A 23,369-nucleotide genomic window follows, 5' to 3' on the forward strand; every position below is an offset into this window, starting at 1 on the left:
TTAGGTTGACGAAAATATATTAATGTTTAGATTGATGTTCATTACAGCTATTGATTCCATTTATATTATTTTTTCTTAACTTTCTTTCATCGAATTATATTCGTTACTGGACAATTAAAAAATTCATTAAAATAAAAGGAGGGATTCGAACAAAAATCGATTTGATCCAGGTCATAATCATTATGGGATTCGCAAAGTTATTAATAGAAAGTAGACCGCGAGGGGTCGAAGAATTACATATGAATCTACATAAAAAATTTCATTATGTGAACAGCAAACTTATCACAAGAATTTTGTAATATAAGAAATATATTGGTACACTTATTTAGTTTGAATAAAATATTTTAAAATTTGTTGGAATATAAGAAATACATTTAACATTGCTATCACAAGAATTTTGTAATATAAGAAATATATTGGTACACTTATTTAGTTTGAATAAAATATTTTAAAATTTATTGGAATATAAGAAACACATTAGAGCACTGATTTAGTTTAGAGAAAATATAATAACTTAATCAACAATTTTTATGTCATGATCGTGTCAAACAGCGCCGGTTCGCCATCTAACTAGTCGAACCAGCGTATTCAATTTTTAAAATACTAAAACTTGAAACTCATTTAAGCAAAGATAAGGATTTTTTGTTACTATACAAGTCCTTCCTTTCTAAAAGTTATAGTTCATCTTCTATATTTTTGGTGCATCCACAAAATTGAGTCCGACAACTTTCAAAGACAGTAATCCGAGCACCGCACAATAAAGAAAACCTTTAACACGAACGCATCAAGTAAAATTAAGACAACAAAGCGATTTAACAATATAAACTAGAGCGAGATTATAGACAATAGACTACAACAGTTCATATTTGGTACATCCACATAAAATCAGTCCATTTTCTTTTATAGGCGCGACAGGATTAACGACAAAACATGATAAGATCAAACCCAAACACCATATAATAAGAAAACATTAAATACAAACATGAACTCATAACATTGAAATTTAAGTTGTGTTAACACGACACGACAACAACAAAAATTATAAGTTGGTTAATATCAACTAGAACGAGGTTACAGAGATTACATAGAGTTAGAAAGCACCGTACAAGTTATATACTACTACTAGCTAACAGTGGCATATAGCACGTGTTGGGTTGGCACGGGTAAAGTCAAACCTTTGAGACAAACACGACCAGCTAACGACAAAACACAAACTTAGACTAACATTATGAACTAGAATGAGATCACATTCTCAATTCCGAAACTCTTTAGCGAGAGAAGGGCTGGAGTAAAAATCATGGCACGGGTAAGGTGATTCCCTACATACACATCCTCGATCGTACGGTGTTGCTCCACATCCATACCGTTTGACCCAATCGTACCGAGCTGTTCATTGATCATACCGAGCTGTTGAATAGTACCTGTCTTGCTGGAGTAGTAGATGAGACGCCTCTTTCTGTTGTAGAAGTTAATATCGCTCGCCACCATCAACATCAAAACGTCACCATCGTTGAAAACTTTGATAGGATAGACAGACTCCATTTTATCGCGAATAGCAAAATCAAAATTAAAACCATTAGTACTCAACCTATACTCTATGGTCCAAGATTCCTCGACTCGGTATTCCTCCATCGACCAGATGACAATTTCATTGTCCCACACGTAAGAAACACACAGACAGTCGCTCAAAACACTCAACTCCACAGCTAGACGCTCATCTACAGCAGCAGCAGGAGCAGAGAAGATGCTAAAACATTCCGTTTCAACGTCGAAACCACATATCAACAAGGGCCGAGTGGAATCATACACAGTCCAACGGAGGTTTCCATTACACACAACCCGTCCATCTCATTTGAATCCGAAACCAGAGGCAGGGCCGGCTTCAACACGCCTCCATGCTCCCGTTCCGAGGGTGGATACGTGATGAGCAGAGACGTCGCGATTGATGCAAACGACCTTATATTGCCCGCTAATTTTGCTCACACCAAATCCAAAACTAAGCATAAAATTAAACGAAATGGATTGATTGGGGCAGCAGAGGTTGATGTATTCACGAGTGAGAGGATTCCATATAAAAAGAGGGATGTCAGGATGCGCTAACTCTGAGTATAGAAGAAACAATCCACTAGCTGGAATACCTACCATTGATACTGGCACCGATTTTCCGAGGGGTATCGAAATCAGTGAGGCGATTGTAGTGAAGTTCATGGAAATTTTGATTTTGATTTTGAAATTGGGCATCGTCTTCATCGTCGTGTTCCTCTTGGTCGAGATTTTGATTTTGATTTTGAATTTGATTTTAATTGGTCTTCTTCGTCTTCGACTTGGAATTCCTCTTCAATTTCGAAAACTCTGCAGCGAGTAGAGCCGAACTTATCGTGCGCCCTCGCCGGCATCAAGCAAGCTAGGAGGGGTGGGTTTTGGGATTTGGAAAGGAGGGATTTGGCGAAATCGAGGGAGCTGAGGAGATTGCGCCATGGTTTGCAGACGCATTTGCTGATTGAAATGCTTCGGAGAGGGAGACGTGAGAGTATGTTGGTGGTGAGTTCTGATGGTAGATTAGTGAAGAAATCATGCCGCGCCATTGATGGATTGAATCACTGATTGAAGAAGGAATGATAGCCGCGGCATAGCTGTGTGTGTTTTTGAATTAGGAATTAGGGCTTCTTCTAATCACTATTTTATTCGTTTTTTAAATCCTTTTAGGCTCCGTTCGGTGTATGGAAATAGACGTAGGGAATTGAAATTGGAACCTCCAATTCCAAATTCAATGTTTGGTATCATAAAAATTCTTCTCCAATTTCACAATTTGAATTCCATATCAAAAGTAGGGGGATTTCAAATATTTATTAAACTACACTTCCTGTACACATTCTACTTACACCACACTGCACACACTCTGCACACATATACTGCACACATTTTTACACACACTGCACACATTCTTACACACATTATGCACACGCACATTCTTACACACACAACACACATTCTCTGATAAGGATCTTTTTGAATTGATCTATGTGATTTAGTGCGCGCGTAGTGTGATTTTAGTGAGTGTATGTGTGTATTTAATGATTGTGCAATGTGTGTAGTGTGTGTGAGTGCAAATTTTTAAATTCAATTCCATATCAATTATTTCATTTTGCTAAACAAAGGATTTGGAATTAACCAATTCAATTCCATAGAATTCCAGTTCCAATTCAATTCTGATTCCGTGTAACAAACGGACCCTTATATACTTTAAAATTTGAAACCCCATTCGATGGTAAGTGAACTACTCCATCCGCCCACCATTTATAGTCCCATTTTAACTCGATATGGGTTTTAGGAAATTGTTTAACTCTGTGAAGAAAAGTGGAAAATGATTTAGTGAAAATCTTTTATATATTGATTTTATAATAGGATATGGGTGTAATGAATTAGGTGAATAACGAGTCCCTTAATTTAAAATGGAGAAAAACAAATGAAACTTTAAATTGCACGATATACATACTAGCCTGACACGATAAAGTTGGGAGAAATATGATCTCACCTTTTCAGCTCAAGCATTATAATTCATTTAGTTAGATGGGTATCTAAAAAGTACATGGAGTATATATATAATGCTCTCTTCGTCTGATATTAAGACAATTGAATTCGGCACGAATTTTAAGAATTACAAATAGAAGTGGGTGAAAGGAACTGTGGAACAATGGCGGATCCAAGAATAAAAAATCGTGGAGTCGAACCAAACAAGATTATAAATATAATATTTTAATAAATATTTCTAAACAAAAATACATAAAAATATATATACCACAATTTTATGTTATGCGAGATAGTTGGCTTCTTCGAGTATCCATTTTCTGAAAACGGCTCAAAATCTTTTCATTGGGAATGAAGCAACACAAATTTAGACTTTATATTTAATCATTTTTCATATACTACAAAAACTTTCTAATCTAATTTAATCTAATCTCGGATTGTTGGACAAGGTAAACAAAATAAATGAATAACCAAAACTCCAAAGCAATTAATTAAGCAAAGCTGCAAAACAATTGCAAATTTGCAATATCTACTTAAATGATGATCAATTTAATAGTGTTAACTGCTACTTAAATGAGAAAACTGAAAAAATGACTAACTTAAAACTTGAATGAAATCCCTCAAACCAAATTGCCAATTGCTAAAATATTCCTTCGAACTTCTTGCACAGAACCTCTGAAATTTCTTCCAAATAAATTAATGGTATGGAATAAATGGTTTTTTTATTGCTGTTAATGTTATACAATTCGTACATGCGGGCATACAGCATTCTTCTCGGTATATTAAATAGAATAATAGGTTAATATGTACTCCTATTGGGCAATTCAATTACTAGTAGGTTTAATAAGTAAAAGGCAGCCCATATTAGAATCTCTTCTTTCGTCCTTCTCTGCACAAATCGGCGACTGGTTATAAGCTGGGGCGGAAGTTTGGCGGCGTGGGGTCGGCAGCTGAGGGAGGGTATAATCCGGCGATTCTCCGGGGACAGCGGGCCGACCCCACCTGGATCCGACACTGCTGTGGAATATGGGGACATTTTTATATAATACTCCCTCATCTCACGAGAATATATACTTTCTAATTTTAGAAACTTTATTCTCTCTAATGAGGTGAGACCCAATTTCTCTAAATCTCTCCTACTTTAATTACTTTTTCTCTCCAAATCTCTCTTACTTTACTAATTTTGCATTAAAACTCATGCCGAACCCAAAGTGCATATTTTTTTGGGGACGGAGAGAGTAGTTTTATAATAAAATGTAAATGAAATTAGTTAGTGGAATGTGGAGGTCTAATAATCATGTACTGAAACTTCTAATTGTGGACGAACTAAAATGGTAAACCGAAACTCCTAATAAAGGATGCAAAGACTAATATAAACTACCTATAATTTGTTTTAAAAGATGATTCATCATTTACTCAGCGATTGGAATTTGATTCACATCAAAATACCTACTTTGTACCAAAGGAATATTTCATTGATCACATTTTAGATAATATGTTTTTCTTTTTTAGTATGCCTAAGAATATGTCATGTACTCTTTTGAAAAGTACTTCTTCCGTTCCACAAAAGATGTCACACTTTCCTTTTTAGTTTGTCCCACAAAAAATGTCACATTTCCATTTTTGAAAAAAGTTCTCTCACATGAATATAAAAATTATATTTTCTCTCTCCATTTAACACACAAAACAAAACGTCCTTAAATCCCGTGCCGTCCCACAAGTGTGACATCTTTTGTGGGACGGAGGGAGTAATAAAATAACTTAATACAAATACATTCGACACATTTTCTCTATTCATTCCATCTAACTTCATTAGTACATCCAATGAACTTTTTTTTCTCTTTAATTAAATAAACTAACCAATATCATCTAAAATTATGTAGTACTCCCTCCGTCCCGGCTAAGATGACACATTGCTTAGCCGGCACAAGATTTTAGGAGTTATTGGTTAAAGTGTTTAATTGGAGAGAGAAGGTTGGTGTAAGTATTAAAGTAGAGAGATAAAGAAAGATGAATATTTTAATAGAAGTGAGAAAAAGTGGTTGAGTGTATTAATTGGAGATAAAAAGTTACCAAAAAAGGAAATGTGTCATCTTAGTTGGGACAAACTAAAAAGGAAAACGTGTCAATCTTAAGTGGGACGGAGGGAGTACTACAATTTTATATATATATGAGATAGTGAGAATAGTCATTTTATTATTTTGGTACGTTTGTAGAAATAATTTTATTTCCATACATGAACTGCACGATATACATACTAGTCTGACACGATAAAAACTTGATACTATGAAGTAAAGGTAGTTCAACTAATGAAATAATGAAAAAAAAAACAAAAAACAAAACAATTGGAATTCAAACTTAAAAGATGAATAATCATCCGAAGAGGTCTAATAATCCTCCCACTTAGGCCTATAGTTTATGAATTGCTTGTATCTCCTGCATGAAGGGTTGTGATGAATGTTGAACATCCTCCACATGCAATAGATCATGTTGTTGTATATTAGTGTGTGGTGCACGAATCTCCAACACTAGCATTGAACTTGTTATTAATGGTAGAACTTGGCGTTTAGCTCCGACACTGCCTTCTCCAATCCTTCCACGCACAATAGCATGTCATTCGAGTATGTTTCAAAAGAGCGAGTAGAATCCATCGCTCACCGTAAGCATTGATATGGAGTAAAGACAATTCAACAAAAGAAACAACGAATATAGAGAAAAACTGAACACAATAACTGCAACTAAACACTTTATTTTTCGAGGTATCTAGTTAATATAAAGAGAAGCTATTGTGTGTGTGAGTTGGCCAAACGGTAGAGAGGTTAATGTCTGAGGCAGGTTCGAGTCCTTTGTGGCGCGACCTTCAAATTAAAATTCATTAACTGATCATCCCAAAAAAAGAGAAGCTATTTATAGGACTCCTACGAACTCCATTCTAGGAAAGAAAATAAATAAGGAAACGAGTCCTCAAATTGAAAGTAATCTTCAACAATCTTCGTAATAATGAAAATAATCTCAAGGGAGTATGAAGATCACTACCTGGATCTCATCCATCGAGTCATTGTTCGGTGTTGCGAGTGTTCATTATGCCTAGATCCACATTCACCGCACCAACTGATATGGAGTAAAGGCGGTTGACACAAAACTAACTGAGACATAGAAAAATGGGAAAATAAGAACTAGAATTTAACTCAAAGAAGATGCCCTGGATCTGACATGTTACTCGGTAAGAGTACCACGAAGCTCAGACTTAGGGGTGTAGTCAATATTCGAAGTATTTGAAATACGAGAAAGAAATACCATTCTGGTAATATTTCCAAAGGAGTTGCGTTTCATCTTCGAAGTATTTCCCCTTCCAATATTTTTCTATTGAAGCTTCCCTCATCCCTTTTACTGAACATAATGATGCGAATAGGGCTTTAATGAGTTCTAATATGCAACGCCAGACAGTTCCGCTTTATTGCTTGAACATAATGATGTGAATAGGGCTTTATTGAAACCAAACCTATCCTCAGGAGGAGGAGGACAGATGGGGGCAGGTTGATATTCCATATATATGGAAAAACAAGCCGATAGAAAATATTTTGATTGCTCGCGGATACATATAATTCAAAAGAATATGTGAGTGACTCATACATATCCTTTATTGAGGGTTCTACCAATTGATATCTTTCCAAAAAGAATTGTAATTCGATTTCATGAACTGTATCTTCAATTTTTGGAAACTTATAAAGTTCTTCTGCCAAACCCCGATCTGATATGGAGTAAAGGCGGTTGACACAAAACTAACTGAGACATAGCAAATTGGAAAATAAGAACTACTCCCTCCATCCCAACTAAGTAGAGACAAATCTTTTGGGCACGGAGATTATGAAATTGTGTTGAAATGTAGGAGAGAGGAATAAAGTTGGAAAGATAAAGAGAGAGTAAAGTAGATGGTGGAATAAAGTAATAGTGATGGGATGTTTTGTTTTTTTTTTTTTAAAAAGAAAATAACTCAACTTAGTTGGGATATCCCAAAAAAGAATACGACTCAACTTAGTTGGGACGGAGGGAGTAGAATTTAACTCAAAAAGAAGTCATAGGAGAGGCCTAAGACAATCCTCCGAAAATGCCTAATAATCCTCTCACTAAGGCCTACGGTTTGCCCTGATTACAAATGAACTTTTCCTAAATGCCCCTCCAAACCTCCGAGTCTATCCTTATAGAAGTGTTCATAATAATTTAAATAAAGTAGGCCATCAAAACGAATCCTTATTACTTAATACTCTGTCCGTCCTGAAAAGTATGAATATTTGGTTCGGCACGGATTTGAATGTATAATTAGAAAAGTAAGAAAGAGATAGAGATAGAGATAGAAAAAGTTTTAAAAGTTTTGTAAGTGGAGAATGAGTTCCATCTCGTTCAAGGAAAAAGTATACAAAGTTAGAAATTTCATACTTTTCAGAAATAGACTAAAAAGGAAATAGTTCATACTTTTCACGGACGGGGGAGTAAAAGATACTGCAAAGATATTAATGAAAAATAATAGTACTAAATATTGAAGAAAGTCTTGCAAATCTAATCATCCTTATAACTCCCTTAACAAAAGATGCTGCAAAGCTAATAATGAAAAGTAAATAAGCATGAGAGTCTAGCAAATCTCATCATCCTTGATCTTCTCATCCTCCACGAACCTCTTGTTGATTCGACGGACGGATGGGATGGTTGCGGACTATAATTCATCACACACCTTAGAGATTTACCACCTCGAATGGATATCACAACACAACGTGCCGACATATGATTCACCACCTTGAACTGATATTTGCCAAGCCTTTGCTTCTTGGCCCATCAATCCAAGTTTGAGTCCTTACTCAACGACAGAGAAACTTTAGCTCAAATACTTTTCTCTAATTTCTACATAGTGTGTGTTGGATTGACACAATAAGGGTAAACCTAAACACTAAACTACAAAGACAAAGAAGCCATAGACACAAACACACTAATGTAGACTAGAATTATGAACTAAAACGAGATTACATTCTTAAATCCAAAATTTTTGAGTGAGGAAAGGCTAGGATTGAAAATCAGGGGAATGACTAAATCGTTCGCATCTAAATCCTTGAACATATCCACAAATTCCAAAATCTCTGTCTTGTTGGAATAGTAGATGAGACGACTTTTTTCCAGCAACATCAACATGTCACCATCTTTGAAAAGTTTGATTGGCTCAACAAGCATATAATTCCAATCAAAATCACAATATGGACTCAACTTGTACTCTACGGTCCAAGATTCCTCAACTTGGTATTCCTTCATCATCCATATGATGAAATCCTCATCCACACTATAACAATAACATAGGCGGTCGCTCAAAACACACAAATCCCCAAATTCATACCCATTAGGAGGAAAAGAGAAGATGCTAAAACGTTCTGTTTCAACGTCAAAACCACAAATAGAATTGTTATGCCACATATCTATTACCGTCCAATGGAGGTTGTGATTACATAAAAGAGGTTGAGCCCAAAATAGGTAACCAGAAGCAACCCCGGCTTCAATGCGCCTCCATTTTCCTGTTCCGAGGGTGTATACATAATGAGTGTCGAAACCAATTTCCGCATTGATGCAGACCACCTTATACTCCCCACTTATTTTGCTCACACCGAATCCAAATTTTAACTCACGCTCCGGGATATAAAGAGGGTAAGAGAGCTCAGCATATTCACGAGTCATCGGATTGCATATGTAAAGAGGAATACCTTTTGTTGTTGATGGGTTGAGAAGAAGCAATCATTAGCATAGGTAGCTTCCATTGATTCTCTGTTTCCGTGAGGGATCACCAAATCAGTGAGCGGATGGTAGTGAAGATCATGGATATCCAAATCGGCTTCGTCTTCATCTTCAATTTCGAAAATTGTGCATCGAGCTGAGGCCGTGAAATGAACTAGGGAAGATGCGGTTTTGATTTTGGATTTGACGATGTCGTTGGACTCGATCAGATTGAGCCATGGTTTGCATACGCATTTGCTGATTGCGATTTCTCGGGTAGAGAGCCGCGATAGGATGTTGATTGTCATATCTGATGGCAGATTTAGGATGTTGATTGGCATATCTGATGATAGATTTGTGAAGAATTCAAGCTCCATTTTTTGTAGAATTCTGCCGTTCAGACAAAGGGGAGAAGAAGATGAATTAGGGTTCTATGCATCACCTTTTATACTGTCTTATTTTTTATTTTTAAATTCTTAAATGCAAAAAAGAAACTTTATCTTTTAGGTGAAAATTAAAACGACGTCATTTTATGTTATTACTATTTAATAAGTGGAGTTTTAAAAAATTAAACTCCACGTCATCATCTATCGTGGATCTCTGTTGTAGCGGAAACACAGCAGGGACAATGATGCCATAAAACGGCTGACGTTTTTGGTTCAATTACTCACTTTTTCAATTAAGCTTACTCATGATTCGGTAACATTCTCCATTCCAAAACTCGTGAGGGAGGGAAAACTCGAGGTATGAAGGACTGAATTAGCATTGAAAAACATTTCGATCCCCAAAATAGTTCTCGTCTTGCTAGAATAGTAAAAGAGAGAGAACTCACCCCAAAATCAGATTGGTCAAACTACTTCATAAAACTCAGTCCTATAATTCTCACTTTTGCTAATCACATATTCTTTTCTTTACGATTTCTCGTCTCCATATATTCATCAACAAGTTAGCAATCTCATCTTCGGATGAGTTATCTCTAAAGCAAACACGTCTATAAGTACAAAATAAAAGCTAAATTTCTTTTCATCATCATATGAACTATAGCTAAATTTCTTTTCATCATCAAAATAATAGGAGAAAAATAAATATATAATTTAATTAACACAAAAAAGTTTAATAAATTATAGTCTCTGAAATAAAGACTGAAACAAATTAAATATAAAAGTATAAAAACCTCTTAAATTAAAGTGTATTGCATAAAGGCTTATGAAACAAAAAATTGTAAAAGGACATAATGAAATGAAACAAAAATTAATAGAATGACCAATGAAACAAAATATATTAGTCCAAGGACTTCTAGATGTGTTTTGTCATTTATAGATAACATCCTACTATATACTAGTCCGATCGACAAGATCACAACACAACATTGAAGTCAAAATCCTCATAGAGATCAAGATTGGGAAGTCCATTATCTCGTAAAATTATTTTCACCAGCATATAAATTATCTCAGGATTACTTCTCATATTTGAAGATTTATTTCTTGTTGATTTTTGTGTTGATTTACTTTCCTAATTTTGAATTCGTCCATTAAACAATTCCTCTTTAAGAAGACAAATAGATAAAATCCCACAAATTGTATTGACATTAAATTGCACGGTTATTCAGAGAGTAGACTATGAATAAGAATTAGAAACATAATACTCCTACATCAATAGAATAGGCCTCAAGGTTCAAGAAGTAGAAGCGATAAGTAATAACTTAAGTGAGATAGATAAAATAAGTGGATCATCATGACATACTCCTTCCGTCTAACTTTAAGTGAAACATATTCGGCACGTGATTGTATGTAATTTTGTTTAATGAGTTTAGTGTTAAGATAATAAAGTAAGAAAATTAATAATGTTTCCTTCTTAGGAAATGTGTATGAGACATTCAAAAAAGCAAAATATATCACTTCGAGTGGAACGGAAGAAGTAAAATATAAATAATGAGTTATATACTAGCTAGGCTCGCCATATAGTGTGTCTGGGGCTGACATGATAAGGCCAAAGCCGAAAAACCAAACAGTAGAAAAACCTTGTACGTGAACACAAACAAATGACAACATTATGATTTAGAATGAGTTCACTAATGAGACTCGTTTCATGCATGGTTTTATGGGTGTTTATACACTAAACGGGTTGATAATGTGTGAAAAAAAGTGGTGAATTTAAGTGTGCAGGGGCTAAAAATTAAAAAAGCCACAAGTGCATGATTAACTTGATCAACTCGGAAAAGGAGAAAAAAATGGCCAAATATGAGGACAAATTGATCAGTTGGAGACACGCTGATCAAGAGAGCCTAGATGGGATGGCAATGCCAGACAGCCATGCTAAATTGATCAAGTTGGATCAAGCACATGGTGCAAGCTGATCAAGTGAGCGAAGGTGAATTGACAATACCAGGCGGCCAATAAGTTGATCAAATGAAGGCATGAGCTGAATCAAGCCAACACTTAAAGACATGAGCTGATCAGGTCACCACATGAAGACATGAACTGATCAAGCCTAAATTACTGCAAGGATAAAATGGTCAAATCAGACGAAAAGTTACCTTAGGGTTGAAGACTGAAGCCGCTCTATAAATAGAAGTTTTCTACAGTAAAGAAAGGTGGCCCAACACTACAGTAGTTTAGATAGGAAGCTCTATTAGCTTAGTTTAGCTTAGTTCCATAGTCCCGACGGAGGAATTGACGACTTCGACGTCGGGATTACATTTAATTTCATGTTTTCAAGACTTTAGTGTAGATTTACATGGGTGTTGGTCGTTTTGACGGTGGAATTGACGCCTCCATCTTAGAAGCTCCTTCACCTCCTCGCTTTGTAGTTAGATTTAATGGGTTCGACGAAGGAATTGACGACTCCGGCGTTGGACCTCGTTTATTTCCAATTTATTGAAGCTTTTGTTTATTTTCATGTTGATGATGCTATTTACTTATATTTGTTGGATGCTTTTCGCAATTGGTAGTTTAGATGTTAGACCCATGTTTAGCTCCGTAGTTTCGATGGTGGAATTGACGACTCCGACTTCGGGATTATATTTAATTTCATGTTTTCCATACTTTAGTGCAGGTTTACAGTGCGTTGGATGATTCGACGATGGAATTGACGTTTCCATCTTAGAAGCTCTTTCACACCTCGCTTTCTAGTTAGATTTAACGGCATCGGCAGAGAAATTGACGACTCCGATGTCGGATCCTCGCTTTCTTTACCGCTTTTGAGATGTTGTAGTTAGATCTCAAGTTTCATCGGAGGAATTGAAGACTTCGTCGTTGATCTCAGTTTATTTCTAGTTTTATGACGCTTTCATTTCTTGTTTTGCAGACTCTAGTGTAGAATTACGGTGAGTGGGTTGTTTCAACGGTGGAATTGACGCCTCCATCTTAGAAGCTTCCTCGCGCCATGCTTCCTAGTTAGATTTAATGGTTTCGGCAGAGGAATTGACGACTCCGATGGTGGATCCTGGCTTTCTTACTGCTTTGATTTACTTTCATGTTGATGATTTATTTACTTTCATGTAGATTAGCTCTGTAGTCTCGGCGGAGGAATTGACAACTCCGACGTCGGGATTACATTTCATTTCATGCTTGCTTAGTTTAGTTTAAGTTTCCCACTCTAGTAGTTCCATACTCCAATGCTCAAGGCATGGTTGCTAACACCAACCCCGTGAGGTAGAAACAATCTCGAGTAGGTCCATGGTCTCTTGCCGCTTATACTTAGTAATATTTGTTGCAAAAGTGGGAAACTATAAGTCTTGTTGAAAGGAGGGACACGTGCCCATGACACACGTGCAAAACCCCATCCCTTCATTCACATTCTCGAATCTGAAACTCTTTAGTGATAAAAGGCTAGGAGTGAAAACCATTGCAAAGGTAGGGTAACACCATGCATTTGCATCTTTAAACATACCTACTTGTTTAGTAGTTTTTGTCTTGCTGGAATAGTAGATGAGCCAATGTTGCCATATCTTCATCAACATCAAAATATTGCCATCTTGAAAAACTTTGATAGGATAAACCCAAGCTCTATCCATGTCCAAACCAATTGTACTCAACTTGTACTCTATAAGATTCCTCAACTTGCTATTCTGTCATAAGCCACATGACAATTTCATAGCCCCATGTATAACAAAAACATAGACAGTCCTTCAAAACAGTGAACTTGTCAATTCTATCTATAAGAAGAGCGGGAGGAGGAGAGAAGATGCTAAAACATTCAGTTTCAACATCAAAACCACAAATCTGAAAGTAGGGTTTAACCGAACTATATAGTGTTCAATGTAGGTTGTTATTACATTCAACTTGTACATTATAAGAATATCTGAAGCCGGAAGCAGCGCCAATTTCAATGCGCCTCCATATTCTTGTTCCAAGGGTGTATACTTCAAAAGAGTGGAATTTATTGGCCCGACCAATACACACCACCTTATACTGTCGACTTATTTTGCTCCCACAAAAATTAAAGGTAAACCAGTATTTAAGTAAGGTGCATGCCTCGGGAGGAGAGAGTGATACGTGCATATCTATATGAAGATCCCCATATCTTTATTAATTAGTTAATTAGTGATTTATCATATCTTTTCTATATATGTTTAGGATATTTTCTTGTTACTTAAGTTAGAGTATTTAGCATTATAAATAGTTGTCATTGTTATTCCTTTCATTCATCGAATCAATGAATATATGAATTTAGTTTCTTTCTGGTTTATTTTAGTACTTTGTTTAAAGCTTGAGTTGTCGACGGGATTCCGCCTCCCGGGACTTCTCTTTTATCTCTTTTATCGTCTTCGGCATCTTGATAAGGGAAATACCCTTATCAAATTGGTGCTTTCATATTCGAACTCATGGCCGAAGTCAATCTTCGTTCATGGCCGGAGATATCGCAAGCATCCGAAGGCTTGTAACAGAAGTCAACAGCCGCAACGTTTGAGTATATCAACGCTTGGCTCGCCCGGTTGGAGACCCGATTGGATGAGCATGAGCGCAGGGTAGCAGCAACGCTCCCTCCGTTGTGCCGAGTACCTGACCCACCCGACGGAACCTCGTTGTACGCCTCCGTACAACCACAATTCCAGTCCACCTGCCACCTGCCCTCGAACCCACCTTATAGTGCAACTGGATCAACACGTACATCGGCATTTTTCCGACGCTTATTATCATCTATGGCAACTGGAATATCGCCCCCTACGTCCGCTGCCGCTCCCCGACCATTTGCTGCACCTGATCAACCATGGATTAGATTCATACTCTCAGCCACGTAATTCTCATGCCGAATATCGTCAGCAACAGGAATACCAACCCTTTCGGCAAATACCGCCGCTGCAGAGTCACCGATGCTCAGCAGCTCCACTGCTTGCCGCTGCTGCACCGCCGCCATCACCGCAGCAGCCCTCCTTCTCAGCAACAACAACACTGTCTATTGTCCCGCCTCCCCCAGCCGTGATCTCTCCGCCGTGCAACCCCTATATCATTGGAATTGGATTAAACAATTTGGATAACAAATGGAACTTGGATGGGAGCTCGAATGTTTCCGTTGTAATCTCGGGAGTTGTTGATGTGGGCGAGTCCGAGATTAAAGATGAAGGTCAAGTCATCAACGTCAAGAAGCCAAAGTCATCAACTATGGCAGATGATCGTTTCTTGTTATACACCGTAAGAACAGGGGATATATATTCTTTAGAGTTGTATGAACCTTAGCTTGAAGATTTGATTGCGTTATCAGATATTACGTTTAAGTGTGTTACTGATATGGGTAGGCGTAATTCACCATTCACTCTCGATTTACTCGTTTCGGTTGCAAAGTTGTACAAAGGGATAAATTCACTTGTTCTGTGCCCATTTGATCCCGGAGGGATGCCTCGCAAAGCTTCTGTTCTGTTATCGACGTTTTGCGTGCCTTTTTGGTTTCCACCTTGAGACAAGGTGGATTCAACCGTGGGGGAGTTGATACATTAAATATTTTATTATTATTTGGTTGCATTATTTAGTTAGATAATTTAAGGATTGCATATCTTTTCCATATCTTAGTTGTCTTGTCATTAAGTTAGTACTAGTATAAATCCACCTTGAGGACAAGGTGAATTTTAACCGCGGGGGAGTTGATACGTGCATATCTATATGAAGATCCCCATATCTTTATTAATTAGCTAATTTTAGGATATTTTCTTGTTACTTAAGTTAGGGTATTTAGCATTATAAATAGGTGTCATTGTTATTCCTTTCATTCATCGAATCAATGAATATATGAATTTAGTTTCTTTTTGTTTTATTTTAATACTTTGTTTAAAGCTTGAGTTGTCGACGGGATTCCGCCTCCTGGGACTTACTTTTATCTCTTTTATCGTCTCCGGCATCTTTATCAGAGAGCACGATATATTTGCGAGTGAGAGGATTGCATATGTAAACCAGAGTTTCATGATCCTGTGGGCTTGGGTACAGAAGAAGCCATCTATTAGCAGCCGTACATCCTATTGGTGTTCTTCCGTGAGGGATATCGAAATCTGTGAGCCGAACGTAGTGAAGAGTGTGGCTCTCCAAATCGACTTCGTCTTCAAGTTCGAAAATCGTGCAGCGAGTTGGGTTCGTCTCCACCGTCTTCAAGCAAACTAGGGCGGTGGGGGTTTTATTTTTAGTTCGAAATCACCGGAATCGAGAAGATTGAGCCATGATTTGCAAACGCATTTACTTACTGCAGCGCTTTGGAGAGGGAGTCGGGAGAGGATGTCGGTTGTTAATTCTGATGGCAGAATTTGGAAGAAATCATGCCCCACTAATTGAGAACTCAAACACACGTAGAAGAAGCGACAGAGCAGCGTTTATTCTGTGAACAAGAATTAGGGTTTTAAATAGAGAGACTATTTGGAATTTATAAAATTGCAAAAATATATAAGAGAAGCTTAAATAAAAATAAAAAATTGATAACGTGAAACCTAAAAATTAATCTAAAAAACACACAACATAAAAGTGATTTTGTAGCTTGATATATCCTTATGATCAATTGCTAACTAATGAACGATTCAAAATTAACACCAATTCTTAACCATTAGATTAAGATCTAGTGGTTGAGATAATGTCAAATGGATTATATTATAAATTTAAATAATAGTTAAATAAATTTAAAGGATATTAATATCAATTAAAATTAACTACTTTCTCTCTCTTCAAAATCATCTCAAAACTTTAAATTTATGTAACTCTCTCGATTTAAATTATTTTTTTGCATAAAAATTTCTCAAACTAAAGATAATTTTATAAGGAAACTAACGAGATCTCAATTGTATATGTTTCGAGACGTTCGAATTATGAAATTTGATACTGTCTCCGTCCCACTTTAGGAGTCCCGGTTTATCATTTTTGGGTGTCCCACTTTAGGAGTCCCGGTAGGAATATTCCATAAATAATATTAGGCCCCACATTCCACTAACCTTTTTCCACTCACATTTTATTATAAAATTAATATAAAAAGTAGGAACCACATTCCACTATCTTTTTCACCAACCTTCCTTTACATTTCTTAAAACTCGTGCCGAACTTAACGGGGACTCCTAAAGTGGGACGGATGGAGTAATTTTTATTTCAGTTTTCGTATATATTGATGAACATCAACAAATGCATTAAAAAATTTCAATTTAATGCATGTAAAATCTCAATAAAAATGTGTTGATATTTTTGTGTACTTATGTTAAAATACTCATGTCATTGTGCTGATATTTGTCATACACTATGTTGATATAAAATAAACTACGAAAATTATAATATGATAATTAAAGGACGATCTTACCCCTTTATTAATATTTTGTCTACTATTTATTGAAATTCGTGAGGTTTAACCTCATCCATGTATCTAAAAAGCTAAGGATGTATGATTTAGTGTTAATTTTGGATTATAAGAGGACCCTCCTTCTTATCGTTGCTTTTTTAAATCATTCCTTTTAGAAGATCTTTCAGAGTACGTTTTCTACTTTAATACCATATAAATACCCTCTTGTCCCAAGTTAAATGAGACGTTTCTGTTTTGACATCCAAAACTCTCGCTAGAGCGGCGGCTTGGCCTATGTAGGAATCGTCCATAAATACAATAATTGCAATATCGATGAATCAAAAGTAATGTTAAAGAAGTAATGTTAAAGAAGTAAAGTAATAGAGAAAATAATGTTAGTAAAAGACATCCTTATACTTAACATTTTAAACTTGAATTCCATAGTTCGTAGGAAAATTGGAATTAACATGCTTTTCCTTGAAAACCTTGAATATTTTCAAAATATCTTCATAAAGAAATCATTTTTCCTTTTATCAAGTTCTTTCATGAATAACTGAAAATTTTCTTGTAAGAACTTCTTTCTTACCTCATCGCTGCGGTTGAAAGTGACGAGTCAAGGTGTTGGGTCCCTTTAAGCTTTCTATTTTAGTCATATTCTAGTCTAGTACTATCATTCTAGACTAAGGTTTGAAAGAAGGTTCTTGGGTCCAGTGCGAAAGAACGTTGCTCTAATACCACTCTGTCACGACCACAACTCCCTAGTACTAGTGAGCGTACCTATTTCGCGACTAAAATAATCTCATCAATCATGAAATAGGCATAAGAGAAATAATTCAACTCATAGTAATAGTTTCGAAAGCGAATGGGTACATAGTCAAAAGAAAGTCAGAGTATCAAGACTGAATTCATACGTTCCTAGAACATAGTTCTACTGTAGGGGAAGAGTCCAAGACAAAATAGTATGTATGAATACATACTATCTTGGGCTACCTAATTACTTATTAATGATCATTTCCCAACACCTTCGCCTCCTCGTTCACGTTCAACCTGCACATTAGGAAAGAAACATGCAGGGCTGAGTATTTGATATACTCAGTGGGCACATTGCCGAAACATAATTTTCGTAAAAGTTTTGTCAGCCAGTTGAGTGAACACGGAGTTTTAACTTAAAAGGCCCGAGTCACCAAAGTTTCTTTTGTTCGTAAAGTTAATTGCGCAATCACATAACATAAATACCATATCTGAAACGTATGTGAACCGGGAATGTGGCCACATTCCACGACGGTCACTGGACCGGCCAACTTAAAAGCTAGCTCACGATCCCCATATGTGTACACTAGTCCGAGTAGGATTTGGCCCTACTGGAACCCGAATTCGATTAAACATAATTGGCATAACCAAACAGATAGGTAATCCATAAAACATAAAATGGCATGACAAAAACATAAATAGCGTAATTTTCACATAATCATGCTAAAATGCAAGTTCACATTTTGAAAGAAATGTCCACCTCGATAGCTTAAGTCTTTTTCGGAAAATTCCTTGACTTGGTCTTAAATGACGTGCGAAGACGTCTCTTTAGAAATAAAGTAATACTTTAATTAGACTTTAAGAAGTCAAGAAAAACTTAGACGTGAATGCATCATAAGCGCGTGCTCATTTTATTATTTTTCTTATTTTTCTAGAAAAAGTTCTAGGATCCTTGATCATTAATTAAATTGAAAGATTTAATTTATTAGGGAGGGGTAAGAAATTCCTCTCTTAACTCAAAAACACCTTAATCTCCATATATTCATTATTCATGAAATTAGATAAATCCGGAAATTAATCTATCGTCTCGGAAATTACTTAGCGAACCATCACCTAATCATCATTGACTGATCAATTAATTCACCTAATCATCATTGACTGATCAATTAATTTGGCCATATTCTTACTTAGTTAAATCCTTATGTGGCCCAAGGGTTAAGATAAATGCAGCCCACTCATTCATTTAATTCTTTGACCCAAACTCTTAATTTAAGAGGCCCAAATACAATTTATAGGATAAGGCCCAAAACATATACTTCTCACTTCCATCGGTCTATCTCCCTCTTTCTCTTCACAAATTCAACTCACAAACTCCCCAATTCCATTTCAAATCCCCAACTCCCAATTCACTTCTTCTTCTCAAATTCATAATTCTCAAATCTAAACTCAACGGCACCTCTTCTCTCTCTCACCGATTTCTTCCGTCGCAACAGTCAACCGTCAGCTCTGGAACGACGACGAGCTGGTGTCGTCGCTGTCACGCGGCCAGCTCCGCCGCCTTTTCTCCCTACTACCGGAGCAACATCTGCTTCGACGGTGGTTCACGGCGTCTGGTCGACGCCGGCCCGTTCATCCGTTCATCGGCTCACCGTTGCCTCGCATTCAGCGCTGCCCGGAAAAAGGAGGCATCGCCTCCCTCCGTTTTCTCTCTCGGCTACTACACAGCGGTGCAGTACTGTTGCCCTTTCCGCCGTTGCCGCGCTGCTGAGACCTCGCCGGCAGCCTCCGCCGGCGTGCTTGATGCCGCCACCGCTCGTGAGCCACGCCGCTTCGTCGGGCAGTAGCTAAGTGCTTAACCTCTCTTCCTTAGTTTCCTTTATTTTCTTAAGTTAAGGGGTGAGTTGGGAGGCAGTAGTACACTTATTTGGATTGGGGTTTGCTTATTATGTAAAGTTAGCACCTTTCTTTTGAACTCACTGTCTGCTGTCAAAAGTTGCAGTGGTATATCTGTTGTGATGTTGAGGGAGCTTTAAGTTTCATTCTAAAATGAGCATGCTTGGGCAGATTGTGGTTTAAGTTTTATACTTCTACGGATAAAACATGAAAGGTGAGGAAGAAGTGATTACTGATCTCATTTAGGACTTAGCATGCTGTTCCTTAGAGTTTTCCCTTTGTGAGAACTACTTATGATTTTGAAATCCTAATATGATGTGCCTACTTATTCTCAAGTGTTCATGCTTTCATGTTTCTATCATATGGAGGAAGGAGTGTTACCTCTTGATTGTAGTTACTGTCTTTGATTTCTGCTCCTAGAACTCAAGCTCTCTTACTCTAAATCTTGCTATGTTCCTGGAAATTTCTTATGATGTGTAGGAGAGTGTTCATAGGTGGGGTGGAGGGCAATTTATAGGCTGAGTGTGTACTCATGAAGTCTTAATTGGAGCTGCTGTATTTCTTTGTTATTTTCCTGCAGCAAATCCTCCTTTTTTTTGATCCTGCAGCAACTTTAACTGCAATTTGGTGTGTTGCCTGAGCTTAAGTACTCTTGCATTTATGGGCCTTGTGTGATCTTGCAGGTGTGGACTGTGGAGGGAAGAGGAGAGTGCAGGCTGCCTTTGCCTCTTTTGGCATGCTGTCTTTCTATCAAACTTGTAAAGTTTTGCTGCCCCTTTCTTTTACTTAGGGCATTCGTTTGTTTTACTACTTCCAAAGACTTAATTGCTCTTGTTTTCATATTACAGGTGATGGGAAGAAAAGCTGCTCATAAGTTGACTGATTTTGAACATAAGCTGCTCATAAGTTGACTGATTTTGAACATAGGGGGAGCTAAGGGTTTGGGCCTAAAGAGGAAACCCAAGAATGCAACTATACAGCAATATAATTCCTTAAGCTCTTGGCCCACACTTGTGAATTTTGTAATAGCATCCATAAATCCTTTTTTCTTAAACTCATAAATCCACATGTATTTAACCATGTAAGTTAATGGATTGTTTTAGATGTATGCGAACACTTTCTCGCTTGGGAATGAGATCTTCGTATTCTTTCTTGGCGTTTGCTATGTTTCATAAATATACGAAATTGTTTTGGTTCGTTCGACTCTCATTATATTTTTACTCTGCAAACTGTCAACACTTAAGTATTCACAAAGCACTGAGTTCTCATGTATTTCAACGTAACAAGAGAGTGACTTTTTTTTCTCCAATGTTCGGTAGAACTCTTAAAACTTAAGCAAATAAAAGAGCGGGTATTACATTCTTCCCTCTTTTACAAAATTTCGTCCCGAAATTTGCTTATGTCACTCGAATTACTGGGGACACTTTTCCTTCATCTTGTCTTCCTTCTCCCATGTAGCTTCCTCGTGACCATGATGCTTCCATAGAACTTTTATCATTACAATAGATTTATTTCTCAACTCTTTTACCTTCCGGTCTAAGATTGCTTCTGGCTTTTCTTCATAACTTAAATCTGGTTCTAACACCATTTCTTCTTGGTGAACTACGTGTTTGGGGTCGAACTCATACTTCCTTAATTGTGACACATGAAAAACATTGTGTACATTGCCAAGCTCGGTGGTAGCGCCAATCTATAAGCTACATGACAAACTTCTTCTAGAATTTCGTAAGGTCCAATGAAACGTGGCCTTAGCTTGCCTTTAACACCGAACTTTGTTATCCCTTTTGATGGGGATACCTTCAGAAAAACTTTATCTCTAGTCTTGAACTGTAGGTCGGTTCTGCGAATACCTGCATACGACTTTTGTTTATCTTGAGCTTCTTTGTTCTCCCACGGATCTGTCGGACAATCTTTATCATCTCCTCCACAGAATCCGGTCCAAGAATATTTATCTCACCGACTTCATCCCAATAAAGTGGTGATCTACATTTCTTTCTGTACAATGCTTCATACGGGCTATTTTTATGGTCGTGTGATAACTGTTGTTGTAGGAAAATTCTATGAGTGGTAACGTTGGCTCCCAGCTTCCACCACGGTTGAGCACTACAGGTCTTAAGATATCATCCAAGGTCTGGATCGTCCTTTCAGACTGCCCACCAGTCTGTGGATGGAAAGCGGTACTGAAATCCAATCGAGTGCCTAGCCATCGCTGCAGGCTTATCCAAAATCTATAAGTGAATTTTGAACCACGGGCTGGAGTGAACATCACTGGTACTCCATGTAGGCGTATGATCTCTTGTACATAGATTTGAGCCAACTTGTCCGATCCATAAGTGATACGAACTGTTATAAAGTGAGCACTTTTGGTGAGGCGATCTATAATCACCCAAATAGCAGTGTTTCTTCATTGCGACTTTAGAAATCCTGTCACGAAATCCATCGCAATGTACTCCCATTTCCACTCGGGAATCTTTAGGGGTTGCAACTTCCCATAGGTTCGTTGATATAGAGCCTTCACTTGTTGACATGCTAGACATCTTTCTACCAATGGCGCTATGCTCATCTTCATGCCATCCCACCAGAATTGTTTCTTCATATCTTGGTACATTTTTGTGCCTCCAGGGTGGGCAGCATATGGTGTTTCATGTGCTTCACTTATGATTTCATTTCTGAGTGCCTCATGTCATTGGGCACACACAATCTTCCCTCAAAAGTGAGGGCGTTATCTGCCTCTTCGCGGTAACTCACCTCTTTCCCCGTCCCCACTTTAAGACGGATTTTTTTTTCCAATGCTTCATCACTCCTTTGAGCCTCAACGATTCTGGCCCTTAGGTCTAGTTCGATCACCAAGGTGGCGATCTTACTTTCCACCGTCTCCGATGCTCTTACTACTTCCAATCGCAACTTAGAAAACTCACGTATGAGCTCCTCATTCTATGTGAGGAAAGTGGCCAATTGGGGCGCGGCTTTTCTGCTCAAGGCATCTGTCACTACATTCGCCTTGCCTAGATGGTACTTTATACCACAATCTTAATCCTTTACTAATTCGAGCCATTTGCGTTGCCGCATGTTCAAATCTTTCTGCTCGAAGAAGTACTTGAGGCTCTTGTGGTCCGTGAAGATATCACATCAAACTCCGTAGAGGTGATGTCTCCAAATCTTCGAGGCATGTACCACTGCTGCCAATTCCAAGTCGTGCGTTGGGTAGTTCAACTCGTGCGACCTCAACTGGCGTGATGCATATGCAATCACCTTGCCATTCTGCATCAGCAAGCATCCGAGTCCGACCTTTGATGCATCTGTATACACCACATAACATGTTCCCGGTTCTGGCACGGCTAGGACTGGTGCGGTGGTCAACTTTTCTTTTAACAGCTGAAAGCTTGCTTCACATTCCGGTGTCCAATTGGTCTTGCTATTTTACAAAATTCCTCAATAAACCTTCGGTAGTATCCAGCCAAACCTAAGAAACTCTGAATTTCATTAGGTGTCGTTGGTGACTGCCAAAGTTGTACTGCTTCCACCTTTGCAGGGTCCACTCGGATCCCTTCTGTCGTCACTATGTGTCCAAGGAAGTTCACTTCGTCAAGCCAGAACTCACATTTGCTAGACTTAACATAAAGCTTTTCGGCTCTTAACGTCTCCAAAGTGGTCCTCAGATTTTCCTTGTGTTCCTTCTCGTTCTTCGAGTAGATGAGCACATCATC

The 23,369-nt window shown here is 37.6% G+C and overlaps 2 long non-coding RNA genes across 4 annotated transcripts; one reads left to right on the forward strand and one right to left on the reverse strand.

Moving 5' to 3' along the window:
• Positions 1-5,764: 5,764 nt before the first annotated feature.
• LOC125208399 (uncharacterized) lies at positions 5,765-9,674 on the reverse strand. Of its 2 annotated transcripts, none has more exons than XR_016132672.1 (3): positions 9,270-9,674; positions 6,565-6,674; positions 5,765-6,386 (listed from the first exon to the last, which is right to left on the reverse strand). It is a non-coding gene; the product is annotated as an uncharacterized LOC125208399 (long non-coding RNA). The 2 variants fall into 2 exon arrangements; XR_007174106.2 differs by lacking the exon at positions 9,270-9,674 and adding an exon at positions 6,826-7,205.
• A 9,431-nt stretch (positions 9,675-19,105) lies between these two features.
• LOC125203381 (uncharacterized) lies at positions 19,106-20,820 on the forward strand. Of its 2 annotated transcripts, XR_007173351.2 has the most exons (3): positions 19,111-19,876; positions 20,346-20,420; positions 20,511-20,820. It is a non-coding gene; the product is annotated as an uncharacterized LOC125203381 (long non-coding RNA). The 2 variants fall into 2 exon arrangements; XR_016132482.1 differs by having other exon boundaries at positions 19,106-20,420.
• The last annotated feature ends 2,549 nt before the right edge of the window (positions 20,821-23,369 follow it).

Source organism: Salvia hispanica, chromosome 6, assembly GCF_029641045.1.
Source record: "Salvia hispanica isolate PSC_SH4W2 chromosome 6, Shi_PSC_v1, whole genome shotgun sequence".
NCBI lineage: Eukaryota > Viridiplantae > Streptophyta > Magnoliopsida > Lamiales > Lamiaceae > Salvia > Salvia hispanica.